The sequence below is a fragment of the Oncorhynchus nerka genome, unplaced genomic scaffold, assembly GCF_034236695.1.
Source record: "Oncorhynchus nerka isolate Pitt River unplaced genomic scaffold, Oner_Uvic_2.0 unplaced_scaffold_914, whole genome shotgun sequence".
NCBI lineage: Eukaryota > Metazoa > Chordata > Actinopteri > Salmoniformes > Salmonidae > Oncorhynchus > Oncorhynchus nerka.
Window position 1 is genome coordinate 111,207 of NW_027040386.1, and position 11,467 is coordinate 122,673.

Sequence of the window (11,467 nt, forward strand, 5' to 3'; positions counted from 1 at the left end):
AGAGGAGAGGAGATACCTAATCATCATCTAACAGGGGAAGGGAGAGGAGATACCTAATCATCATCTAACAGGGGAAGGGAGAGGAGATACCTAATCATCATCTAACAGGGGAAGGGAGAGGAGATACCTAATCATCATCTAACAGGGGAAGGGGGAGAGGAGATACCTAATCATCATCTAACAGGGGAAGGGGAGAGGAGATACCTAATCATCATCTAACAGGGGAAGGGAGAGGAGAGGAGATACCTAATCATCATCTAACAGGGGAAGGGAAGGGAGAGGAGATACCTAATCATCATCTAACAGGGGAAGGGAAGGGAGAGGAGATACCTAATCATCATCTAACAGGGGAAGGGAGAGGGAGGGGAAGGGAAGGGAGATACCTAATCATCATCTAACAGGAAGGGAGAGGAGATACCTAATCATCATCTAACAGGGGAAGGGAAGGAGAGGAGATACCTAATCATCATCTAACAGGGGAAGGGAGGGGGGAAGGAGAGGAGATACCTAATCATCATCTAACAGGGGAAGGGGGAGAGGAGATACCTAATCATCATCTAACAGGGAGAAGGGAGAGGAGATACCTAATCATCATCTAACAGGGAAGGGAAGGGAGAGGAGATACCTAATCATCATCTAACAGGGGAAGGGAGGAGAGGAGATACCTAATCATCATCTAACAGGGGAAGGGAAGGGAGAGGAGATACCTAATCATCATCTAACAGGGGAAGGGAAGGAGAGGAGATACCTAATCATCATCTAACAGGGGAAGGGAAGGGAGAGGAGATACCTAATCATCATCTAACAGGGGAAGGGAAGGGAGAGGAGATACCTAATCATCATCTAACAGGGAAGGGAGAGGAGATACCTAATCATCATCTAACAGGGGAAGGGAGAGGAGATACCTAATCATCATCTAACAGGGGAAGGGAGAGGAGATACCTAATCATCATCTAACAGGGGAAGGGAGAGGAGATACCTAATCATCATCTAACAGGGGAAGGGAGAGGAGATACCTAATCATCATCTAACAGGGGAAGGGAGAGGAGATACCTAATCATCATCTAACAGGGGAAGGGAAGGGAGATACCTAATCATCATCTAACAGGGGAAGGGAAGGGAGATACCTAATCATCATCTAACAGGGGAAGGGAAGGGAGAGGAGATACCTAATCATCATCTAACAGGGGAAGGGAGAGGAGATACCTAATCATCATCTAACAGGGGAAGGGAGAGGAGATACCTAATCATCATCTAACAGGGGAAGGGAAGGGAGAGGAGATACCTAATCATCATCTAACAGGGGAAGGGAGAGGAGATACCTAATCATCATCTAACAGGGGAAGGGAAGGGAGAGGAGATACCTAATCATCATCTAACAGGGGAAGGGAAGGAGAGGAGATACCTAATCATCATCTAACAGGGGGAAGGGAGAGGAGATACCTAATCATCATCTAACAGGGAAGGGAGAGGAGATACCTAATCATCATCTAACAGGGGGGAAGGGAGAGGAGATACCTAATCATCATCTAACAGGGGATACCTAATCATCATCTAAAGGGAAGGGAGAGGGAGATACCTAATCATCATCTAACAGGGGAAGGGAGAGGGATACCTAATCATCATCTAAAGGGAAGGGAGAGGAGATACCTAATCATCATCTAACAGGGGGGAAGGAGAGGAGATACCTAATCATCATCTAACAGGGGAAGGGGGAGAGGAGATACCTAATCATCATCTAACAGGGGAAGGGAGAGGAGATACCTAATCATCATCTAACAGGGGAAGGGAGAGGAGATACCTAATCATCATCTAACAGGGGAAGGGAGAGGGGAAGGAGAGGAGATACCTAATCATCATCTAACAGGGGAAGGAGAGGAGATACCTAATCATCATCTAACAGGGGAAGGGAGAGGAGATACCTAATCATCATCTAACAGGGGAAGGGAAGGGAGAGGAGATACCTAATCATCATCTAACAGGGGGGAGAGGAGATACCTAATCATCATCTAACAGGGGAAGGAGAGGAGATACCTAATCATCATCTAACAGGGAAGGGAAGGGAGAGGAGATACCTAATCATCATCTAACAGGGGAAGGGAAGGAGAGGAGATACCTAATCATCATCTAACAGGGGGGGAGAGGAGATACCTAATCATCATCTAACAGGGAAGGGAGGAGATACCTAATCATCATCTAACAGAGGAGATACCTAATCATCATCTAAAGGGAAGGGAGAGGAGATACCTAATCATCATCTAACAGGGGAAGGAGATACCTAATCATCATCTAACAGGGAAGGGAGGGAGAGGAGATACCTAATCATCATCTAACAGGGGGAAGGAGAGGAGATACCTAATCATCATCTAACAGGGGAAGGGAGAGGAGATACCTAATCATCATCTAACAGGGAAGGGAGGAGAGGAGATACCTAATCATCATCTAACAGGGGAAGGAGAGGAGATACCTAATCATCATCTAACAGGGGAAGGGGAGAGGAGATACCTAATCATCATCTAACAGGGGAAGGGAAGGGAGAGGAGATACCTAATCATCATCTAACAGGGGAAGGGAAGGAGAGGAGATACCTAATCATCATCTAACAGGGGAAGGGAAGGAGAGGAGATACCTAATCATCATCTAACAGGGGGAAGGGAGAGGAGATACCTAATCATCATCTAACAGGGGAAGGGAGAGGAGATACCTAATCATCATCTAACAGGGAAGGGAGAGGAGATACCTAATCATCATCTAACAGGGAAGGAGAGGAGATACCTAATCATCATCTAACAGGGAAGGAGAGGAGATACCTAATCATCATCTAACAGGGAAGGGAGAGGAGATACCTAATCATCATCTAACAGGGGGGAAGGGAAGGGAGAGGAGATACCTAATCATCATCTAACAGGGGAAGGGAGAGGAGATACTAATCATCATCTAACAGGGAAGGAGAGGAGATACCTAATCATCATCTAACAGGGGAAGGGAGAGGAGATACCTAATCATCATCTAACAGGGGGGGAAGGGAGAGGAGATACCTAATCATCATCTAACAGGGGAAAGAGGAGATACCTAATCATCATCTAACAGGGAAGGAGAGGAGATACCTAATCATCATCTAACAGGGGAAGGGAGAGGAGATACCTAATCATCATCTAACAGGGGAAGGGAAGGGAGAGGAGATACCTAATCATCATCTAACAGGGGAAGGGAGAGGAGATACCTAATCATCATCTAACAGGGGAAGGGAGAGGAGAGGAGATACCTAATCATCATCTAACAGGGAAGGGAAGGGAGGGAGATACCTAATCATCATCTAACAGGGGAAGGAGAGGAGATACCTAATCATCATCTAACAGGGGAAGGGAGAGGAGATACCTAATCATCATCTAACAGGGGAAGGGAAGGAGAGGAGATACCTAATCATCATCTAACAGGGGAAGGAGAGGAGATACCTAATCATCATCTAACAGGGAAAGGGAGAGGAGATACCTAATCATCATCTAACAGGGGAAGGGAAGGGGAGATACCTAATCATCATCTAACAGGGAAGGGAGGGAGAGATACCTAATCATCATCTAACAGGGGAAGGGAAGGGAGAGGAGATACCTAATCATCATCTAACAGGGGAAGGGAAGGGAGAGGAGATACCTAATCATCATCTAACAGGGAAGATACCTAATCATCATCTAACAGGGGGGAGGGAGGAGATACCTAATCATCATCTAACAGGGAAGGAAGGGAGAGGAGATACCTAATCATCATCTAACAGGGGAAGGGAGAGGAGATACCTAATCATCATCTAACAGGGGGAAGGAGATACCTAATCATCATCTAACAGGGAAGGGAGGGAGAGGGAGATACCTAATCATCATCTAACAGGGGAAGGGAGAGGAGATACCTAATCATCATCTAACAGGGGAAGGAGAGGAGATACCTAATCATCATCTAACAGGGGAAGGGAAGGGAGAGGAGATACCTAATCATCATCTAACAGGGGAAGGGAGGGGGAGATACCTAATCATCATCTAACAGGGGAAGGGAGGGGAGGAGATACCTAATCATCATCTAACAGGGAAGGGAGAGGAGATACCTAATCATCATCTAACAGGGGAAGGGGGAGAGGAGATACCTAATCATCATCTAACAGGGGGGAAGGGAGAGGAGATACCTAATCATCATCTAACAGGGGAAGGGAGAGGAGATACCTAATCATCATCTAACAGGGGAAGGGGGAGAGGAGATACCTAATCATCATCTAACAGGGGAAGGGAAGGGAGAGGAGATACCTAATCATCATCTAACAGGGGAAGGGGGAAGGAGATACCTAATCATCATCTAACAGGGAAGGGAAGGAGAGGAGATACCTAATCATCATCTAACAGGGGAAGGGAAGGGAGAGGAGATACCTAATCATCATCTAACAGGGAAGGGAGAGGAGATACCTAATCATCATCTAACAGGGAAGGGAAGGGAGAGGAGATACCTAATCATCATCTAACAGGGAAGGGAGAGAGGAGATACCTAATCATCATCTAACAGGGAAGGGAGGGGATACCTAATCATCATCTAACAGGGGAAGGGAGAGGAGATACCTAATCATCATCTAACAGGGGAAGGGAGAGGAGATACCTAATCATCATCTAACAGGGGAAGGGAGAGGAGATACCTAATCATCATCTAACAGGGGAAGGGAAGGGAGATACCTAATCATCATCTAACAGGGGAAGGAAGGGAGAGGAGATACCTAATCATCATCTAACAGGGGAAGGGAGAGGAGATACCTAATCATCATCTAACAGGGGAAGGGAAGGAGAGGAGATACCTAATCATCATCTAACAGGGGAAGGGAAGGGAGAGGAGATACCTAATCATCATCTAACAGGGGAAGGGAGAGGAGAGGAGATACCTAATCATCATCTAACAGGGGAAGGGAGAGGAGAGGAGATACCTAATCATCATCTAACAGGGGAAGGGAGAGGAGATACCTAATCATCATCTAACAGGGGAAGGGGAGATACCTAATCATCATCTAACAGGGAAGGAGAGGAGATACCTAATCATCATCTAACAGGGGGGGAAGAGGAGATACTAATCATCATCTAACAGGGAAGGGAGGGAGAGGAGATACCTAATCATCATCTAACAGGGGAAGGGAGAGGAGAGGAGATACCTAATCATCATCTAACAGGGGAAGGGAGAGGAGATACCTAATCATCATCTAACAGGGGAAGGGAGAGGAGATACCTAATCATCATCTAACAGGGGAAGGGAGAGGAGATACCTAATCATCATCTAACAGGGGAAGGGAGAGGAGATACCTAATCATCATCTAACAGGGGAAGGGAGGAGAGGAGATACCTAATCATCATCTAACAGGGGAAGGGAAGGGAGAGGAGATACCTAATCATCATCTAACAGGGGAAGGGGAGAGGAGATACCTAATCATCATCTAACAGGGGAAGGGAAGGGAGAGGAGATACCTAATCATCATCTAACAGGGGAAGGGAGAGGAGATACCTAATCATCATCTAACAGGGGAAGGGAAGGGAGAGGAGATACCTAATCATCATCTAACAGGGGAAGGGAGAGGAGATACCTAATCATCATCTAACAGGGGAAGGGAGAGGAGATACCTAATCATCATCTAACAGGGGAAGGGAGAGGAGATACCTAATCATCATCTAACAGGGGAAGGGAAGGGAGAGGAGATACCTAATCATCATCTAACAGGGATACCTAATCATCATCTAACAGGGAAGGGAGAGGAGATACCTAATCATCATCTAACAGGGGGAAGGGAGAGGAGATACCTAATCATCATCTAACAGGGGAAGGGAAGGGAGGAGATACCTAATCATCATCTAACAGGGGGGAAGGAGAGGAGATACCTAATCATCATCTAACAGGGGAAGGAGAGGAGATACCTAATCATCATCTAACAGGGGAAGGGAGAGGAGATACCTAATCATCATCTAACAGGGGAAGGGAGAGGAGATACCTAATCATCATCTAACAGGGAAGGAAGGGAGATACCTAATCATCATCTAACAGGGGAAGGGAGAGGAGATACCTAATCATCATCTAACAGGGGAAGGGAGGGAGGAGATACCTAATCATCATCTAACAGGGAAGGAGAGGAGATACCTAATCATCATCTAACAGGGGAAAGGGAGAGGAGATACCTAATCATCATCTAACAGGGGAAGGGGAGAGGAGATACCTAATCATCATCTAACAGGGGAAGGGAAGGGAGAGGAGATACCTAATCATCATCTAACAGGGAAGGAGAGGAGATACCTAATCATCATCTAACAGGGAAGGGAGAGGAGATACCTAATCATCATCTAACAGGGGAAGGGAAGGAGAGGAGATACCTAATCATCATCTAACAGGGGAAGGGAGAGGAGATACCTAATCATCATCTAACAGGGGAAGGGAAGGAGAGGAGATACCTAATCATCATCTAACAGGGGAAGGGATACCTAATCATCATCTAACAGGGAAGGGAAGGGAGAGATACCTAATCATCATCTAACAGGGGAAGGGAAGGAGAGGAGATACCTAATCATCATCTAACAGGGGAAGGGAGAGGAGAGGAGATACCTAATCATCATCTAACAGGGAAGGGAAGGGAGATACCTAATCATCATCTAACAGGGAAGGAGAGGAGATACCTAATCATCATCTAACAGGGGAAGGGAGAGGAGATACCTAATCATCATCTAACAGGGGAAGGAGAGGAGATACCTAATCATCATCTAACAGGGGAAGGGAGAGGAGATACCTAATCATCATCTAACAGGGGAAGGGAGAGGAGATACCTAATCATCATCTAACAGGGGAAGGGAGAGGAGATACCTAATCATCATCTAACAGGGAAGGGAAGGAGATACCTAATCATCATCTAACAGGGGAAGGGAGAGGAGATACCTAATCATCATCTAACAGGGGAAGGGAAGGAGAGGAGATACCTAATCATCATCTAACAGGGGAAGGAGAGGAGATACCTAATCATCATCTAACAGGGAAGGAGAGGAGATACCTAATCATCATCTAACAGGGGAAGGGAAGGGAGAGGAGATACCTAATCATCATCTAACAGGGAAGGGAGAGGAGAGGAGATACCTAATCATCATCTAACAGGGGAAGGGAAGGAGATACCTAATCATCATCTAACAGGGGAAGGGAGGAGATACCTAATCATCATCTAACAGGGGAAGGGAGGGAGATACCTAATCATCATCTAACAGGGGAAGGGAGAGGAGATACCTAATCATCATCTAACAGGGAAGGAAGGAGAGGAGATACCTAATCATCATCTAACAGGGGAAGGGAGAGGAGATACCTAATCATCATCTAACAGGGGAAGGGAGAGGAGATACCTAATCATCATCTAACAGGGGAAGGGAGAGGAGATACCTAATCATCATCTAACAGGGGAAGGGAGAGGAGAGGAGATACCTAATCATCATCTAACAGGGGAAGGGAGAGGAGATACCTAATCATCATCTAACAGGGGAAGGGAAGGGAGAGGAGATACCTAATCATCATCTAACAGGGGAAGGGAGAGGAGATACCTAATCATCATCTAACAGGGAAGGGAGAGGAGATACCTAATCATCATCTAACAGGGGAAGGGAGGAGATACCTAATCATCATCTAACAGGGGAAGGGAGAGGAGATACCTAATCATCATCTAACAGGGGAAGGAGGAGATACCTAATCATCATCTAACAGGGGAAGGGAGAGGAGATACCTAATCATCATCTAACAGGGGAAGGGAAGGGAGAGGAGATACCTAATCATCATCTAACAGGGAAGGGAAGGGAGAGGAGATACCTAATCATCATCTAACAGGGAAGGGAAGGAGAGGAGATACCTAATCATCATCTAACAGGGGAAGGGGGAGAGGAGATACCTAATCATCATCTAACAGGGGAAGGGAGAGGAGATACCTAATCATCATCTAACAGGGGAAGGAGAGGAGATACCTAATCATCATCTAACAGGGGAAGGAGAGGAGATACCTAATCATCATCTAACAGGGGAAGGGAGAGGAGATACCTAATCATCATCTAACAGGGAAGGGATACCTAATCATCATCTAACAGGGGAAGGAGAGGAGATACCTAATCATCATCTAACAGGGGAAGGGAAGGGAGAGGAGATACCTAATCATCATCTAACAGGGGAAGGGAAGGAGAGGAGATACCTAATCATCATCTAACAGGGGAAGGAGAGGAGATACCTAATCATCATCTAACAGGGGAAGAGGAGATACCTAATCATCATCTAACAGGGAAGGGAAGGGAGAGGAGATACCTAATCATCATCTAACAGGGGAAGGGAGAGGAGATACCTAATCATCATCTAACAGGGGAAGGAGAGGAGATACCTAATCATCATCTAACAGGGGAAGGGAAGGGAGAGGAGATACCTAATCATCATCTAACAGGGGGGAGGGAGAGGAGATACCTAATCATCATCTAACAGGGGAAGGGAGAGGAGATACCTAATCATCATCTAACAGGGAAGGGAAGGGAGAGGAGATACCTAATCATCATCTAACAGGGGAAGGGAGAGGAGATACCTAATCATCATCTAACAGGGGAAGGGAGAGGAGAGGAGATACCTAATCATCATCTAACAGGGGAAGGGAAGGGAGAGGAGATACCTAATCATCATCTAACAGGGAAGGAAGGAGAGGAGATACCTAATCATCATCTAACAGGGAAGGGAGAGGAGATACCTAATCATCATCTAACAGGGGAAGGGGAGAGGAGGGGAAGGGAGAGGAGATACCTAATCATCATCTAACAGGGGAAGGGAAGGGAGAGGAGATACCTAATCATCATCTAACAGGGAAGGAAGGGAGAGGAGATACCTAATCATCATCTAACAGGGAAGGGAAGGGAGAGGAGATACCTAATCATCATCTAACAGGGAAGGGAAGGAGAGGAGATACCTAATCATCATCTAACAGGGGAAGGGGAGAGGAGATACCTAATCATCATCTAACAGGGGAAGGGAAGGAGAGGAGATACCTAATCATCATCTAACAGGAAGGGAGAGGGATACCTAATCATCATCTAACAGGGAAGGGAGGAGAGAGATACCTAATCATCATCTAACAGGGGAAGGGAAGGGAGAGGAGATACCTAATCATCATCTAACAGGGGAAGAAGGAAGGATACCTAATCATCATCTAACAGGGGAAGGGAGGAAGGAGATACCTAATCATCATCTAACAGGGAAGGGAGGAGAGAGATACCTAATCATCATCTAACAGGGAAGGAGGAGAGGAGATACCTAATCATCATCTAACAGGGGAAGGGAGAGGAGATACCTAATCATCATCTAACAGGGGAAGGGAAGGGAGAGGAGATACCTAATCATCATCTAACAGGGAAGGGAGAGGAGATACCTAATCATCATCTAACAGGGGAAGGGAGAGGAGATACCTAATCATCATCTAACAGGGGAAGGAAGGGAGAGGAGATACCTAATCATCATCTAACAGGGGAAGGGAAGGAGAGGAGATACCTAATCATCATCTAACAGGGAAGGGAAGGAGGGGATACCTAATCATCATCTAACAGGGGAAGGGAGAGGAGATACCTAATCATCATCTAACAGGGGAAGGGAGAGGAGGAGATACCTAATCATCATCTAACAGGGAAGGGAAGGAGAGGAGATACCTAATCATCATCTAACAGGAAGGAAGGGAGAGGAGATACCTAATCATCATCTAACAGGGGAAGGGAAGGGAGGAGATACCTAATCATCATCTAACAGGGGGAAGGAGAGGGAGGGAGGAGATACCTAATCATCATCTAACAGGGGGAAGGGAGAGGAGATACCTAATCATCATCTAACAGGGGAAGGGAAGGAGAGGAGATACCTAATCATCATCTAACAGGGGAAGGAGAGGGATACCTAATCATCATCTAACAGGGAAGGAGAGGAGATACCTAATCATCATCTAACAGGGGATACCTAATCATCATCTAAAGGGAAGGGAGAGGAGATACCTAATCATCATCTAACAGGGAAGGGAGGGGATACCTAATCATCATCTAAAGGGAAGGGAGAGGAGATACCTAATCATCATCTAACAGGGAAGGGAAGGGAGGGGAAGGGAGAGGAGATACCTAATCATCATCTAACAGGGGAAGGAGAGGAGATACCTAATCATCATCTAACAGGGGAAGGAGAGGAGATACCTAATCATCATCTAACAGGGAAGGGAGAGGAGAGGAGATACCTAATCATCATCTAACAGGGGGAAGGGAGAGGAGATACCTAAATCATCTAACATCTAATCATCATCTAACAGGGGAAGGAGAGGAGATACCTAATCATCATCTAACAGGGAAGGGAAGGAGAGGAGATACCTAATCATCATCTAACAGGGGAAGGGAGAGGAGATACCTAATCATCATCTAACAGGGGGAAGGAGATACCTAATCATCATCTAACAGGGGAAGGGAGAGGAGATACCTAATCATCATCTAACAGGGGAAGGGAGAGGAGATACCTAATCATCATCTAACAGGGGAAGGGAAGGGAGAGGAGATACCTAATCATCATCTAACAGGGAAAGGAGAGGAGATACCTAATCATCATCTAACAGGGGAAGGGGGAGAGGAGATACCTAATCATCATCTAACAGGGGAAGGAAGGGAGAGGAGATACCTAATCATCATCTAACAGGGGAAGGGAGAGGAGATACCTAATCATCATCTAACAGGGAAGGAAGGGAGAGGAGATACCTAATCATCATCTAACAGGGGAAGGGAGGGAGAGGAGATACCTAATCATCATCTAACAGGGGAAGGGAGAGGAGATACCTAATCATCATCTAACAGGGGAAGGGAGAGGAGAGGAAGGGAAGGAGAGGAGATACCTAATCATCATCTAACAGAGGGGAAGGGGAAGGGAGAGGAGAGGAGATACCTAAATCATCTAACAGGGAAGGAGAGGAGATACCTAATCATCATCTAACAGGGGAAGGAGAGGAGATACCTAATCATCATCTAACAGGGGAAGGGAGAGGAGATACCTAATCATCATCTAACAGGGGAAGGAAGGAGAGGAGATACCTAATCATCATCTAACAGGGAAGGAGAGGAGATACCTAATCATCATCTAACAGGGGAAGGGAGAGGAGATACCTAATCATCATCTAACAGGGGAAGGAAGGGAGATACCTAATCATCATCTAACAGGGAAGGGGGAGAGGAGATACCTAATCATCATCTAACAGGGGAAGGGAGAGGAGATACCTAATCATCATCTAACAGGGGAAGGGAAGGGAGAGGAGATACCTAATCATCATCTAACAGGGGAAGGGAAGGAGGAGATACCTAATCATCATCTAACAGGGGAAGGGAGAGGAGATACCTAATCATCATCTAACAGGGGAAGGGAGGGAGATACCTAATCATCATCTAACAGGGAAGGG